This window comes from Sus scrofa, chromosome 10 (assembly GCF_054392235.1).
Source record: "Sus scrofa isolate SSC_HxYL_T2T_F1_AM1 chromosome 10, Sscrofa_HxYL_maternal_Yorkshire_Landrace_v2.0, whole genome shotgun sequence".
Classification (NCBI taxonomy): domain Eukaryota; kingdom Metazoa; phylum Chordata; class Mammalia; order Artiodactyla; family Suidae; genus Sus; species Sus scrofa.
Genome location: NC_139392.1, coordinates 56,345,694 through 56,359,654, shown reverse-complemented (window position 1 = coordinate 56,359,654; position 13,961 = coordinate 56,345,694). Strand labels below are relative to the sequence as shown.

Below are 13,961 nucleotides of genomic sequence, written 5' to 3'. Positions count from 1 at the left end.
GAATTGATGGTGTGCTCCTAATGGGAAACCCAATCTCCTGTGCTGCGTCTCAGAGGGTATCACAGTACTACTGTGGAAGCTCAGGGCCCGAGCAAGGAGCTGGAGTGGGGTGAAAGGTGAAGGATGGAAGGTCGGTCAGGCAGGGAGATGGAGGGGAGAGCAGAGAGCTGAGAGCTTCTTTGTCCAGCCTTTGAAGACTTTCTGTTGTGATCTTGGAACCTGCCTAGCTCTGCATACGATCCTGAGGATAAATTAGTGAACATAATGTGATTCCTGCTCTTTGCCTTTTTTTTTAATCTCTTCGTCAGCAATCCCACTTCATGGAAAAATGTGGAAGGCTTCACAAATTTGCATGTCATTCTTGTGCAGGGGCCATGCTAAATCTTCTCTGCATCATTCCAATTTTAGTATTTGTGCTGCCTAAGTGAGCACGATTCCTGCTTTTTAGGCTCAACTTCCAGATGATTAGAAAAAACATGAATAACTGCAATAGGGTGCAATACAGATTGCCTCAATGTGCAATGGCAAAAAGAGAAAGGGATGATCAAATAATCCTAGGCTGTAGGCTAAGAGAGAAGAAATGCCGCTAGAGTTGGTGCCAAAAGGATGAACAGGAATTTAACAGTCAGAGTAAGTGCAGCATATACAAAATCCAGAAGTACACAAGTGTGCTCTCTCTACGTTGGCCCTAGGATCATCAGCAGCATTATATATGCCAGTTTCTTCTAAGGTGTGGAAGGTCACCATATTCCCGTTGGAAATTCCTTCACTGAGTCTAGGAACAGGATCAGTAATGAACTTGGAGTAATAAGGTTATAGAGTACTGTGGGCAGAGCTACGAGTCAGAAATCCAAAGAAGTCCTTTGTTATTTTCTTGGTTCTCTGCCAGTCTTCTTCTTCCTAAGCCTGCTCCCTTGCCTTTGACACACCAGTGGCGAACTCCAAAACAATTTGACTGGTAGGGGTTTTGCTTCATTCCTGGAATCTTAGACTTGAAGGTCATGTGTCATTTCCATGGTCAAGTTTGCAATAGGCTAGGTTGCTAAATATTGACAACTTGGAAACTCAGTGTAAATGTCTGATATGTGGAATTAGTATCACTTGACTTGAAAATTCCAAGTTGACTATTTACTTGGAAATGCGTAATCCTAATTTTCTGTCTGAAAAGAAAAGCAAAGAATAAGGTGCCACCCCTCTTACTGACGATACAAGGAGATTCCACATTCTTGTGGGGGGATTGAAGAGTGGAATGAGATGAGGCAAGTAGGGACTCAGGCGCCACGAAATTAGAAGTACTCTCTAGACATTGGAAGTCATTGACTTGAGATGATTTTTTTCTCCTGCCATAGAATTTTGAATTATATAAATTTTTACTGTAGTCAGATGATTTTGACCTTGCAAATGAGTGCCAAAAATGCACCAGCCCATAAAATGACTTTTTAGAAGTCTGCTAGCTTTAAAATATTAGGCATCAATTCAAAATTGCTCTGAGTTAGGAAATACTGCCATATTTTGAAAAATGAAATAAGTTGGACTCTAGAATTTAAAGGAAAAAATTGTAAGAAACATTTCCATGAGCTTTTAACCCGTATTTGAAATGGAGAATATAAAGGGAGAAATTCGAAGAAATGCTTTCATGAGCTTTTAACACAAAATACTAAGACTTTTACATTCTGTCATCAGCAAACGCCGATGACCTTCCAAAACAGAAAAAGGCATCAGATAAACCACAACAGTGAGTTCCTCCTGTAGGATCATCTCCAAGTAATTTAGACTCCAGGAAGCTTCAAAAAAAGCGCTGGAATCTTGGTTTACACTGCACCAAGCAAAATTTGGAGGGTGTAAGAAGGACAAATGCTTAACTCTTATTTGGAAGAGAGAAAGCCTATGATTGTCTTGCCCCTTCTACCCTACTATTTCAGGAATTTCTCTTGTAAAAGCTTGACTGTAACTCTCTTGACTTTCTCAGAATTGAAGATGACAAAAATAGCCTTTAATTAACCAGCTACAAAGTATGATAATGGCTTTTCTTCACCTCTGGGCAATTGCCTCGTGCTGGTCTGACTTGGGCACCTCCAAGGTCATCCCACAGTCTTTTGAAGCAGTAATTGGGTTACTGCCAGTTTTTTTAATTTTTTGTGTGCAAGTCAAAGAGTCCTGGATGTGAGAGGGAAAGGACCTGGCTCCTGAGCCTGAGCACCAGCAGATTCACTCAAAGGTCCTGACCCATGTGAAGCGTGTCCCAGCCTGTAAACATGTCGGAATGACATTAGCTGTGTATTTACAAAGCCTGGCCCTGAGTGGGTCCATTATGCCGGGTCTAATGGAACTGCATTCCTCTAAGTGCTTTTTAAGTTGTCTAGGCTGGACAGGCAATATCCCTTCTGGGCACCCAGACCTCTTGACGGCCATAAATAGCAAGCTAGGCCCCCCAGGGCGATTCTCAGCTGCACCGAGGTACACTGAGACAGGAGGCACAGGTCCGGTCTGTCTTGTGTCACAACCTTGTCCGTTTGCCTGAGTCGCTTTTATTCTTATGTATTCAGTTCTCCTTAATAGGAGAGCAGAGAACAAATTAATGCCATCATTCTTCCATCAGTTGCCCATCCATCACCCAACTATCATCAGTTGTTCTCACCAGGTGATGCTCTCCCACCCACTCACATGGAGCTAAGCAACTCCCTGCGCTTACCTAAGCCACCCCCACTCCTAAACCCCATGAGCTAAGTAGTTCTATGACTACCACCATGTTCCTTGGAGAAAACTAAGAATCAAGAAGATGAAATAACATGCCCCAGGTTACAGAGTTAGCATGCATGGGCCCTGTCCTTAATCCCACATCAGCTTGGTACAGTTAAGTCACTTGCCTGAGGTTGCAGAGTTAGGAAGGGGTAGAACCTGCAAGTCAAGCCACATTCTTTCTTTCCTCTGTAGCCAAATGCATTTTGGTTTTGTAGATCTTTAAACCGGCCAGAAGTCAGAATGATCCTTAGGACAAGGTAATCTTCTTTTTACAAGTAGTTTTCACCAGCTAAGGTTAAGCAGCTCATGGTCAGGAGACTGTAACTCAATTTGGGACTCTTATCTCAGGAGTCTTGCCCCTTCACCCCTGAACAAACTCTCACTTGATTTCACTTAAGTGAAAAAGATCTAGGGATTGAAAAAAGTCAGCTAGAGTGTGGTATAAGCAGAAATCAGCACCAATCAAGATGTGACTACTGGATAATCCAAACTCAACTAAAAAATAAAAATTATCATCTATTTGCTTTCTTTAGCTATTAATGTTTCAAAGTCACCCATTTTTGACATTTTTCCTTTATCATGACAAGTTAATTATCTAAGATTGTCCTCTTTTGTTAAAATCAGCAGGGTTTTTTTCCAGCAAGTGGTAAGAGACGTGATTTTTTTCTATCTATAAATTTGTGTTTATGTATATGTATCATGCATTTATATATGTGTATAGAACTGTATGCAGATATCTATTTTTACATGTAGAATAAAGAAATAGTCAATACTCTCAAACATAAATGCTGTTAAATTCAGACACCAAAATGTCTAAACACTAATAATCACAGAAATAATGTTTAATCAAAGTGTTTGACCTGTGCATATTCCCAATAAGTACTTGTTGAATGAACAAATTGTCTGTTGATTGTCCCCTCTGATATAAAATAGAACTCTAGGAGTTCCCTTGTGGCTCAGTGGGGTAAAGACCTGGCATTGTCGCTGCTGTAGCTCTGGTTACAGCTGTGACACAGGTTCAGTCCCTGGCCTGGGCCCTTCAGCATGCTTCAGATGTGACCAAAAGAAACGAAAAATAGAATGCTAATATGTAAAATATTAACTTCCATTTAGCCACTGGATTTTTAGTTGTGATTGATAATATATTAATCATGGGTAAACTATTCTACACTTGATCTTAGCCAAAAGGCCGAGAAGCGATGGGGTAAACTATTCTAAAGCTTTACTATGTATTAGAAAACTTATATCCTAAAACACTGGAAGGAGAGAAATATTTCTAGGAAAAAAAAAAAAAGATGTTTAGATAGCCTTGAGAACTACTCTGAGGTTTAAAAAATCATAGCATATGCAGGAAGAAAAAGCAGAAAGTAGTCGCTTTTACCAATATAAAGTAAAATAGACCAGTGGATTTGATTCCACTCTGTTAATACTGAAATGTGAAGAATCTGCAGTGAACATATCTGTAGAAACTTACACTATTTCAAGAAGTCCAATTAATCCTTTCAGCCTGTAGAAATATATATATATATAATATATATACATATATATAATATATATATATTATATATATACATATATATATGTCACATATTTTCTGATTGTGCTTCTTTTAAACTTCATGCAGAAATGCCATTTCGGTGTATTGAAAAGTTCTATGAGAACGCAAATTTCACAGCCTCCAGATTACTCAACATGGAGCCCTAGATCCTAGATCAATATTGACACCTGCTATTAACTGAGCTCCACAGAAAAGATAAAGACAGTTTATATCCGAGTCTGACAACACAACAAACACATATGTTTTCCTAGTGGCAATTCATAAAGCAAGAACCACCATGATGCACTCAGAGCCCTGTTAACTTATGAATGCTTTTATCTATGTTTTATCATGTACTGGGTCAATAAAAAAGGCAGCATAAAAATAAATCAGCTGAGGATACCCGGTCTTCCCTTCAGAAATACTGGTCCACAAAAGGTTGAATGTCTACCACCCAGACCTGGGCTGGATCACTGGGCTCTCCCTGACACTGAATGAGCAATTTCCATCTGGCAGAGACGCTGACTCCTGTGGTGACAGAAAGCTTCCTGCACCTGCAATTTCAAGACCAGTTTGGGGAGTGTGCTTGGTGGGATCCCAGATCACGTGCTTAGGCAAGGCTTGAAACATATTACAGTAGACCAAGACCTGAAATGCAAGCTGCCCCCTAAGAAAAAGAAAAACCTTCTCAACCAGGCACTTTAGGGCTCCGTAAATGGCATAACACCTCGAAGCATTTATCAGAGGCAAACTTCCCTATTGCACTTTCAAGGGGCAAGTTCTATGTTGGACCATGGCTATGTCTTTGGCTTGTTGTCTGTGAATTCATGTTGAATGCATGATTCACTCGTGCACTAAATCCTCCAGAAAGTGTCTGGGCTGAGATGCCCCAAAATTATTCTGCAGGCCTCTTACCAAGCTTATCGTTAACCCTCATGACACCAACCACCTTAAACTCTCTCTCCCCTGAAACCTCAAATCATTTCCAACCTGAATTGTTTGCATGACATTCACCACTCACTGACTCACATTGTGATCATTAGTGGTTTTCTGGTCACCCACATCCATTCACAGCCCCCAAGTAGGGGTCCCCTGTTCTCCATTGGGCAAGTCCTGCTGATCAGCCTAATCAGAGTTCATCTCAGAGCTTTGACTTGAAAGATGGGAAAGAGGAGTTGATTTATTGGACAAGGCTTAATCCCTGGAGGAATCGCTCACAGGGAGCCTGAGAATGAAGCCTAACAGCAGAACCTGCTTAGAGACAGAAGAACAGCGACCCTGTGGTTTTAGTTTGCATCTTAAATGTAGTAACACTTCAAGTCAACCTGAAACTTGAATTTTCCGGTCATATAAGACAGTAAATTCCTATTTTTAACCTAAGCCAATTGGAGTTGTTTTCTTCACTCAGAACTCATAATGGTTAATTTTAGGTGTCAGCTTGACTGGGCTAAGGGATCCCCAGATAGTGAGTAAAAATATTTTGTCCGGGTGTGTCCGTGATGGAGTTTCCAGAAGAGATTGGCATTTGCATGAGTAGGCTGAGCAAGTAAGATGGGCCTCACCAATGCAGGTGGGCATCATCCAACCCACAGAGGCCCTGAATAGAACAGAAAGGTGAAGGAAGGTGGAATTTGCTCTCTCTCTCTCTTTTTTTTTTTTTTGTCTTCTGTCTTTTTAGGGCCTCACCCTCAGCATATGGAGGTTCCAGAATAGGGGTCCAATCAGAGCTATAGCTGCCAGCCTACAACACCATTCACAGCAACACCAGATCCTTAACCCACTAAGCGAGGCCAGGGATCAAACCCACATCCTCAGGGATACTAGTTGGGCTCGTTAACCACTGAGCCATGAAGGGAACTTTAGAATTTCCTCTTTTTGCTTGAGCTGGGATGTCCATCTTCATCCTTTAGATGTCAGGGTTCCTGGTTCTCAGGCCTTCAGGTCACACCAGGATGTACACCACCACCCTCCCAATTCACCAGCCTTTGGACACAGACTTGTACCATCAGCTCCCCTGGTTCACAGGCCTGCAGACTCAGACTGAATTACAATGCCAGCTTCCCTGGTTCGGCACCCTGCAGAAGGCAGATCATGGGACTTCCTGGCTTCCATAATCATGGGAGCCACTTCCTATAACAAATCACTTATAATATATGTGTTTGTGTGTGTATGTTTACATATAAATAGAGACATAGAGACCACATAGTTGGATACAGGCATATCCTGTTGGTTCTGTTTCTCTGAAGAACCCTGATGAATGAGGAAGGGAAAAGATTCTGACTGATAGAAGTGTGTCATATTTCCTTAGCATAATTTAACCTCCTCAAGAGGAGAATCATACTGGAGTTCTGGCTGTGGCACATCGGGATGGGTGGCATCTTGGGAGCGCTGGGATGCAGGTTCGATCCCTGGCCCAACACATTGGGTTAAGGATCTGGCGTTGCTGCCAGCTACAGCCTAGGTCAAAGCATCCACTCTGATCTGATCCCTGGCCCGGGAACTCCATTTACCACAGGGTGGCCAAAATAGGTATATATACAAAAACAAAAACAGAGGAGACCCTTACTGAATGTTTCCCATAGATTTAGCCTAGAACAACTGTGACAGTCACTCAAAAACACCTTGCTTCATTGGTTTTCCATTCTATGTGATACTAAAATTAGAAAGTAGGCATAAGTTACTGATGCCCCCTTGGTGGCTCCAATAAGTCTGGTGCTCCCCAGGTTAGGCTGGTTCTGAAGGTTTAACACTCTACCTAAAGCTGGTCACCCTTACCTCCTCATTACCTGGTTTTTCAGAACTCACAGTCCAAATTCAGACACACTTAAACAAAATAATGTATTTCTATGTTAAAGCCATTTAATATTTCTTTATCAGTGGCTAAATCTTTCAAACCCCAAAATAAAGGTATATGGGGATTGCCTATGAAATTCTGTCCAGATGGTCATGTCTTTAGACAGTTGGGTCAGTTATATAAACAAATCGAGATAAACTTCCCAGGTAACTTGTCTCACAGAGTGTTGCCCTGTAGAACAATACTTTGGGTCCAAAGACTAGATCAGTCAACGGGTAGACACTATTTCCAGAGTTACATGTTAAGAAGTTAACAAAAATATAGAAAATGCCTATGTGTGTAGATGGTATATGGCCACTGAGATGACCGCATTATCGCCTTGTTCAGAAAAGCAACCCAGGGAGTTCCTGTGGCTCAGTGGTTAATGAATCCGACTAGGAACCATGGGGTTGCAGGTTCAATCCCTGGCCTTGCTCAGTGGGTTAAGGATCTGGCACTGCCCTGAGCTGTGGTGTAGGTTGCAGACGTGGCTCGGATCTTGTATGGCTGTGGCAGCAGCGCAGACCAATGGCTACAGCTCCGATTCAACCCTTAGCCTGAGAACCTCCACAGGCTGTGGGTGCAGCCCAAAAAAGACAAAAAAGAAAAAGAAAATCAATCCATTCATTTGGCCCACATTCAAAACCCACTGGGGCATGCTGCTTTAGGAATCATTTTTCAGTTCCTCTGAAGCCATAGACCTTCACCAAACATGATCACTTTGACCCTACTTGTGAAATGTTGACAGCTTCGGGCCTTATTGTTCACTCATGCGATGTTTAGTGGTGTCTACTGTGTCGGGCTTCCAGGAGCTGAAGTTATCATGGTGACCAAGGATAGTCAAAGCTGCAACCTTCACAAAGTTTATACTCTGCTAAAGATGACAGGCAGACAATAAACAAACAAACAAATGGTTATTTGGGATATTGTCAACCACTAGAAAGAAAATACAGCAGGATGATAGGAAAAAGAGTGACTCTGAGAAATGGGAGGAGTTTCTCTACAAGGCTGATTTTGAACTAGGATATGCTGCGTGGGCCCGTGTGAAAATCTGTGTATGCGAGGGCCCTTAGCTGTCGTTTCTTTGAACCCATATCCAAAGACCTTTCTTACTTCAGAGGAAAGTGTTCAGGACATTAACCAGTGCACCAGAAACTACCTGCTTCCTCCTTTATTTATTTATTTATTTATTTATTGCTTTTTAGGGCCACACCCACAGCATATGGAAGTTCCAAGCCTAGGGGTCAAATCGGAGCTGTAGCCACCGGCCTACATCACAGCCACAGCAACACAGGATCTAAACCGCGTCTGCGACCTACACCACAGCTCACAGCCACCCCGGATCCCCAGGCCACTGAGCGAGACCAGGGATGGAACCTGCATCCTCAAGGATACTAGTCGGGGTCATTACCGCTGAGCTACAAGAAGAACTTCTGCTCCTTTTTCTTTTTCTTCCTACACTGCCTTTCCTTCCACTGGGAGAAGACCTTTTCCCCTTCTTTGGAGAGCTTCCCAAGGGGTCCTGGTGCCCCTTTCTACCTCTGATCCTGAATTACAGACTTGCCCTAATTCCTAAAATATTTTTTCCACCCAGTGATCAGCTCTTCCATCCGTGGGCAGGAGGAGTTTAACAGTTAGCAGCCAGCGTCAGAAGACACAGATTATACTAAGCTGGGCAAAAAGGCAGAACATTCACATATATCTCTGTACATAACTTCCATCAAATGCAACCACAGATGCGACATGAGAGGCTAATCACTCCTGAAGCTATGGGATGAATGTTTGTCTTCAGAGACGCATGAGAGTGGCTACCTAGAGCACCAGCGCCCTCTCATGGATGAACTGTGAAGCATCTCCAAGGGAACCTGCACACCCCAGCTCTCTCCGGGACAGAGGGAGCACAACACTCAAAACGTCCTTCTCCATTAAGGAGAAAGATCACGGTGGGCAGTCAGAAGAAGCTGACTCTGTCTCCCCTTTTCAATTCCCCCCAAGAAAGAACCTACCCCTATCAGGTATCTCACTTCCAAAATCAGCACAAGGAAGCATCATTGGTAAGGCTTCCATCCCAACCAAATACGAATCTTCCTAAAATGATTCACTTTCAGAACTTATGAGTCACTTACCAGTTAGTGAGAAGGAGACTCACTAGGGGACTTTGATCTTTGACCAAAGGATCAGGAGATCCTCAGGAGACTGGGTAACTCAGAACACTGGGCATGGTTTGGGTCGGGAGGGTCCACCCGCAGGATAAACTTGACTTCCTAGATTCATGTGTCTGATCTTAGTTAATGTTCACACTGACTCAAAAATGCCTAAACTGTTATTATCCTGAGACCTTTAATAAGCGAGGAAATTGATCTGGACCCCAAAGAATCTGGCTTATGGTTAATGTTCAATAGATCAGTCTCTCCTCCTTACTCTGCTGTTTCAAGGAGCAAAGCAGATGTTCTAAGAAGAAACCTGTGCAAATGACTACTGATAGGCAAGTGGGGAAGGCAAGTGGGGAAATGCATGATAGGAAAAGCAGAGAGGAAAATAATTACCCAACGCTTCTGTTTCTTGAGTGTGGGATCAATTTGATTTTTTATCCAATGCCCATTTTTAATTCAACACCTAAAGAAAAATCTTAGGTTTTTAATGAACACAAGAAATTTACCCTCAGAATTGTAGTATTTTGGGTACGTGAACGTTTACAGAGATTTTTTCTAATAAGGACATTTGCCAAAACTTTATTAATTTTTATCAAATCTTAGGTTGGCTCCTAACCCCACTGTGAAACACATATCCATCCTATCAAATCATAGCTAATGTCCTTTAAGCAATCTTAAAAAAACAAGGTTAAAGGAAGCCAGTATCTCCCTATGAAATCAAAAGCCTGAGTTTGCTAGAGGACCAAAGAGCTAATTATGTTGTTATTATGAACCGTGTTATCATGATCCACATTATTATTAGAGGCTGCGGTGATATGCATTGGCAGGAGGAGACCTTTAATGGATTTTTGTAGGACCAGGAATGCTTTGCTTCAGGATAAAATAAGAAAGGCCAGGGGGAGGGCTTCTCCCCACACAATTTGGAAGGTGCGCTTTTTCTCCTTGACGTGTTAGAGCATGAGAATTGAGCTAACTATTTATTCCCATCAATGTACTGGCTGTTTGGCAGAGGGAGCTTGCTTGGAACTGTCCCAGTAGCAACGGGGAAGCCAACTTCAGATTGAAAAGCATAGGAGGAAGTCTGCCTTATGGATAATTTATAGACTAATAACTGAGAGATGACCCAAGTATCTTTTCCTTGAGAGTCTTGTTTTAAATGACAATAGCTCCCTTTGGAAGAACCCTACAATCCCTAATCATAATGCTGTGGAGATAAATAACCAAAAATGAGATGGTTTAACTAAATTCCCCAAAATAAGACTGGTGGTAAGTGACAGAGGTGGCATCTGCATCCAGGTCTCCCATCCTATCCAATTCTAGCGCTCTTTCCACCACTCCATGGTCTCTCCCGGGGAGACCAGCAAGACTCTGGCCAAGTCTCACGGATACAGCCAATTACTCTTTGCTAATTACAATTATTCTTTTTTTCTGCTTTGCTGCAGGTCATTTTGATATCTAGGAAGCACAACTTTTTTATTATCAGCCATGCTGAACTAATAGTGTCTTGTGTAACTGTATCCCATAATCCTCATTGTTTTGTGGCCAGCATGTAGACGGGGCCATCACTGCATGACCTGGAGTCATGCACTGAAACTCCAAGTCAAGTCAGTCTTAACTGGCAACGATATCAAGTTACAAGTCAGGCTTGGTTGGCACCAACATTTCACAAATGAGTAAAATATTGGTTGGTTCTTCTACAAAAAACAGTTGCATAGAGCCCTGACTTTCACACTCAATAAATCAGAACTGCTTTAAAATGGTCACCACGAGGACCAGAGCCTTCTGGCTAATTTATCTGCTTGTCAAAGTATGCTTACCATCAAGAAAGTTTATCACATTCCAGCTTTATCACATTCTTGTTGCCTTCACTTTATGAGAGAAAATGCACCAGGAGACTTTAAGATAGAGACGGAGATAACATACCTTTCTACTTCTCTAGGCATTTGAAATATATCGAGGAACAAAACAGATAATGTTCCTTTCCTGAGGAGTTTGTGCTATGAGTAGACAATATTCACTTAGGCCACAAAGTGGTACACAGTTAAAGATAGAGTTGTCAGTTCTATTTAGTCTAGCTTGTTTGTTTTTATTAAATTCAAGTCCAGGTCTATATTAAAATTAGGAATTCAATTTCCAATCTGAAGTGAAAAACCATTTCAGTTTATAAAGGTCTTGTTAAGAGATTCACTAGTTAATGATGACCCATTAAAACTAGATGAAATGTGAAGATTTCCTTGCACATCTCACCTATTCCTATATTGCGTAGTTTTACCTACGTTCTCTTTTTCTTTTGTCCAGCTGCCCACCTCTTTCCCCTGCCTCTTTGGGGTTAATCAGTAAAAGAGACCATGGAACTCATATCTGTCAAAGACTCAATTATAATTCTGGAGAAAGTGGTTTTGGGGAAGGAGGACCTCAGTCATGTGCTTTATCTCCATCCAGCAGGATCATGGTTAACTAAGACGTGGTTCTGGCATTTCCTCTAAGTTCACAAAAGGAAAATAAGGAAGTTACATTCAAACACGTATTTGCTATCGCAACAGAGAGCTCCTTATCTCCTGCACAGCTGCCTGCAAAGCCCCAGAAGGTTTCAGGGTCAATGATTACCATCTCTCCATTTAGACACTTTGACATCTGTGAATATGTTGACCTTGAAGATTGGACCAAGTCATTCCTGACAGATGTTAATTTGATTGCTCAGTCCTGACCTCTCCTGAGGTCTGGCTTTTGTCTTCATCACTATATTAAGAGAGTGATAACCTCCCTGAAGACATAAAAATGCTCTGATAAGCCTTATCGATCCTGGATTTGAAATTGAGCAGATAACCAAAGTGTATTATGGTAAACTTTTAACCTACTCCCTAGGACGTATGTCCACCGAGGCAGGGACAAAAGTTCATGTTTTTTGGTTTCTTAAAAGACCTCTCTCTCATTTGTCTTTACATTAATAATTACTACTTTAGAAGTAATACAACCTACACTATGCACTGTGCATTTATTTTTTCCATCCTCTGGCAAGAATAGTAACCATTGTAATCAGGAAATTATTAAAAATCCTTCTCTTAGAAAATTCCAGACAATGTAAAAATTGGACGACAATAATAAGATATGAAAAGTATCTGGGAAACTGGGAATTCCCATCATGGCTCAGTGGTTAATGAATCCAACTAGGAACTATGAGGTTTCGGGTTCAATCCCTGGCCTCATTCAGTGGGTTAAGGATCCGGTGTTGCCCTGAGCTATGGTGTAGGTCACAGACGCAGCTCGGATCCTGCATTGCTATGGCTCTGGTGTAGGCTGGTGGCTACAGCTCTGACTAGACCGCTAGCCTGGGAACCTCAATATGCTGCGGGTGCGGCCCCAGAAAAAAAGACAAAAAATGAAATAAAATAAAATAGAAGTAGTGAAATGTGTTGCCTATCTTTAAACCAGTCCTATACATTTCAGTCCAGTGTTAGAACTGTTAGCTATCTATGTAGCTATAGATATATAAAAGTCCTGGGAAATAGGAGTTCCCATCGTGGCACAGCGGAAACAAATCCCACCAGGAACCGTGAGGTTGCAGGTTTTATCCCTGGGCTCATTCAGTGGGTTAAGGATCTGGCGTCACTGTGAGCTGTAGTGTAGGTCACAGATGCAGCTTGGATCCCGTGCTGCTGTGGCTGTGGCATAGGCCAGTGGTTGCGGCTCCAATCAGACCCCTAGCCTAGGAACCTCCATATGCCACAGGTGAGACCCTAAAAAGACAAAAAATAAATAAATAAATAAATAAATAAATAAATAAATGTCCTGGGAAATAAAAACCCCTTCTTCTGTTGTGCTCTAATGGAATGAGCACAACATGGAAGTCAGGCAGAACAGGCCTCTACAACGTACCATCTAAATATTCTTGCGGAAATGACTAAACAGAGCTGAATATGAACTTCCTCACAGGTAACATAAGGATAATTCCCACTTTTGTTATTAGACTCAAAGAATACCCCTTCCTTCAAACGTACAGATCCCAAAAGGACACTGAAACCCAGAGGGCTCACTTTCCATGTTAATCATGCCCTCGAATTCCCATGAATAAATAAACTAGTAAGTTCTCATTTTAGCTCAGTGGTAACAAGACTGACTAGTATCCATGAGGGTGTGGGTTCGATCCCTGGCCTTGCTCAGTGGATTAAAGATCTTGCATTGCTCTGAGCTGTGGTGTAGGCTGGCAGCTGTAGCTCAGATTTGACCCCTAGCCTGGGAACTTCCATATACTATAGCTACAGCCCTAAAAACACAAAAAAATTTAAAAGATGAATAAACTATATATTAATGGCACATCTTCTGTTGTTACTAGAAGCTTCTAATCTGAGGTGGAGATACGATTGGCCAAATGCTTTCAGGTTAGCAGATGTAGGATTTAAGGTAGAGAAAAATAAAGAATTATTGGAGTTCCTGTCATGGCCCAGCAGAAATGAATCTGACTAGGAACCATTAGGTTTCAGGTTTGATCCCTGGCCTTGCTCAGTGGGTTAAGGATCCGGCATTGCCATGAGTTGTGGAGTAGGTCACAGAGGCAGCTCAGATCTGGCATTGCTGTGGCTCTGGCGTAGGCTGGCAGCAACAGTTCCAATTAGACCCGTAACCTGGGAACCTCCATATGCCATGGGTGTGGCCCCAAAAAGACAAAAAAAGAAAAAGAATTATTAAACTATCAAAA

The 13,961-nt window shown here is 42.0% G+C and overlaps 2 non-coding genes across 2 annotated transcripts; both read right to left on the bottom strand.

Moving 5' to 3' along the window:
- Window positions 1-324: 324 nt before the first annotated feature.
- LOC146399441 (U6 spliceosomal RNA) lies at window positions 325-432 on the bottom strand. Its single transcript, XR_014818468.1, has one exon. It is a non-coding gene; the product is annotated as a U6 spliceosomal RNA (small nuclear RNA).
- A 3,322-nt stretch (window positions 433-3,754) lies between these two features.
- On the bottom strand, window positions 3,755-3,943 carry LOC146399440 (U2 spliceosomal RNA). Its single transcript, XR_014818503.1, has one exon. It is a non-coding gene; the product is annotated as a U2 spliceosomal RNA (small nuclear RNA).
- Window positions 3,944-13,961: the final 10,018 nt, after the last annotated feature.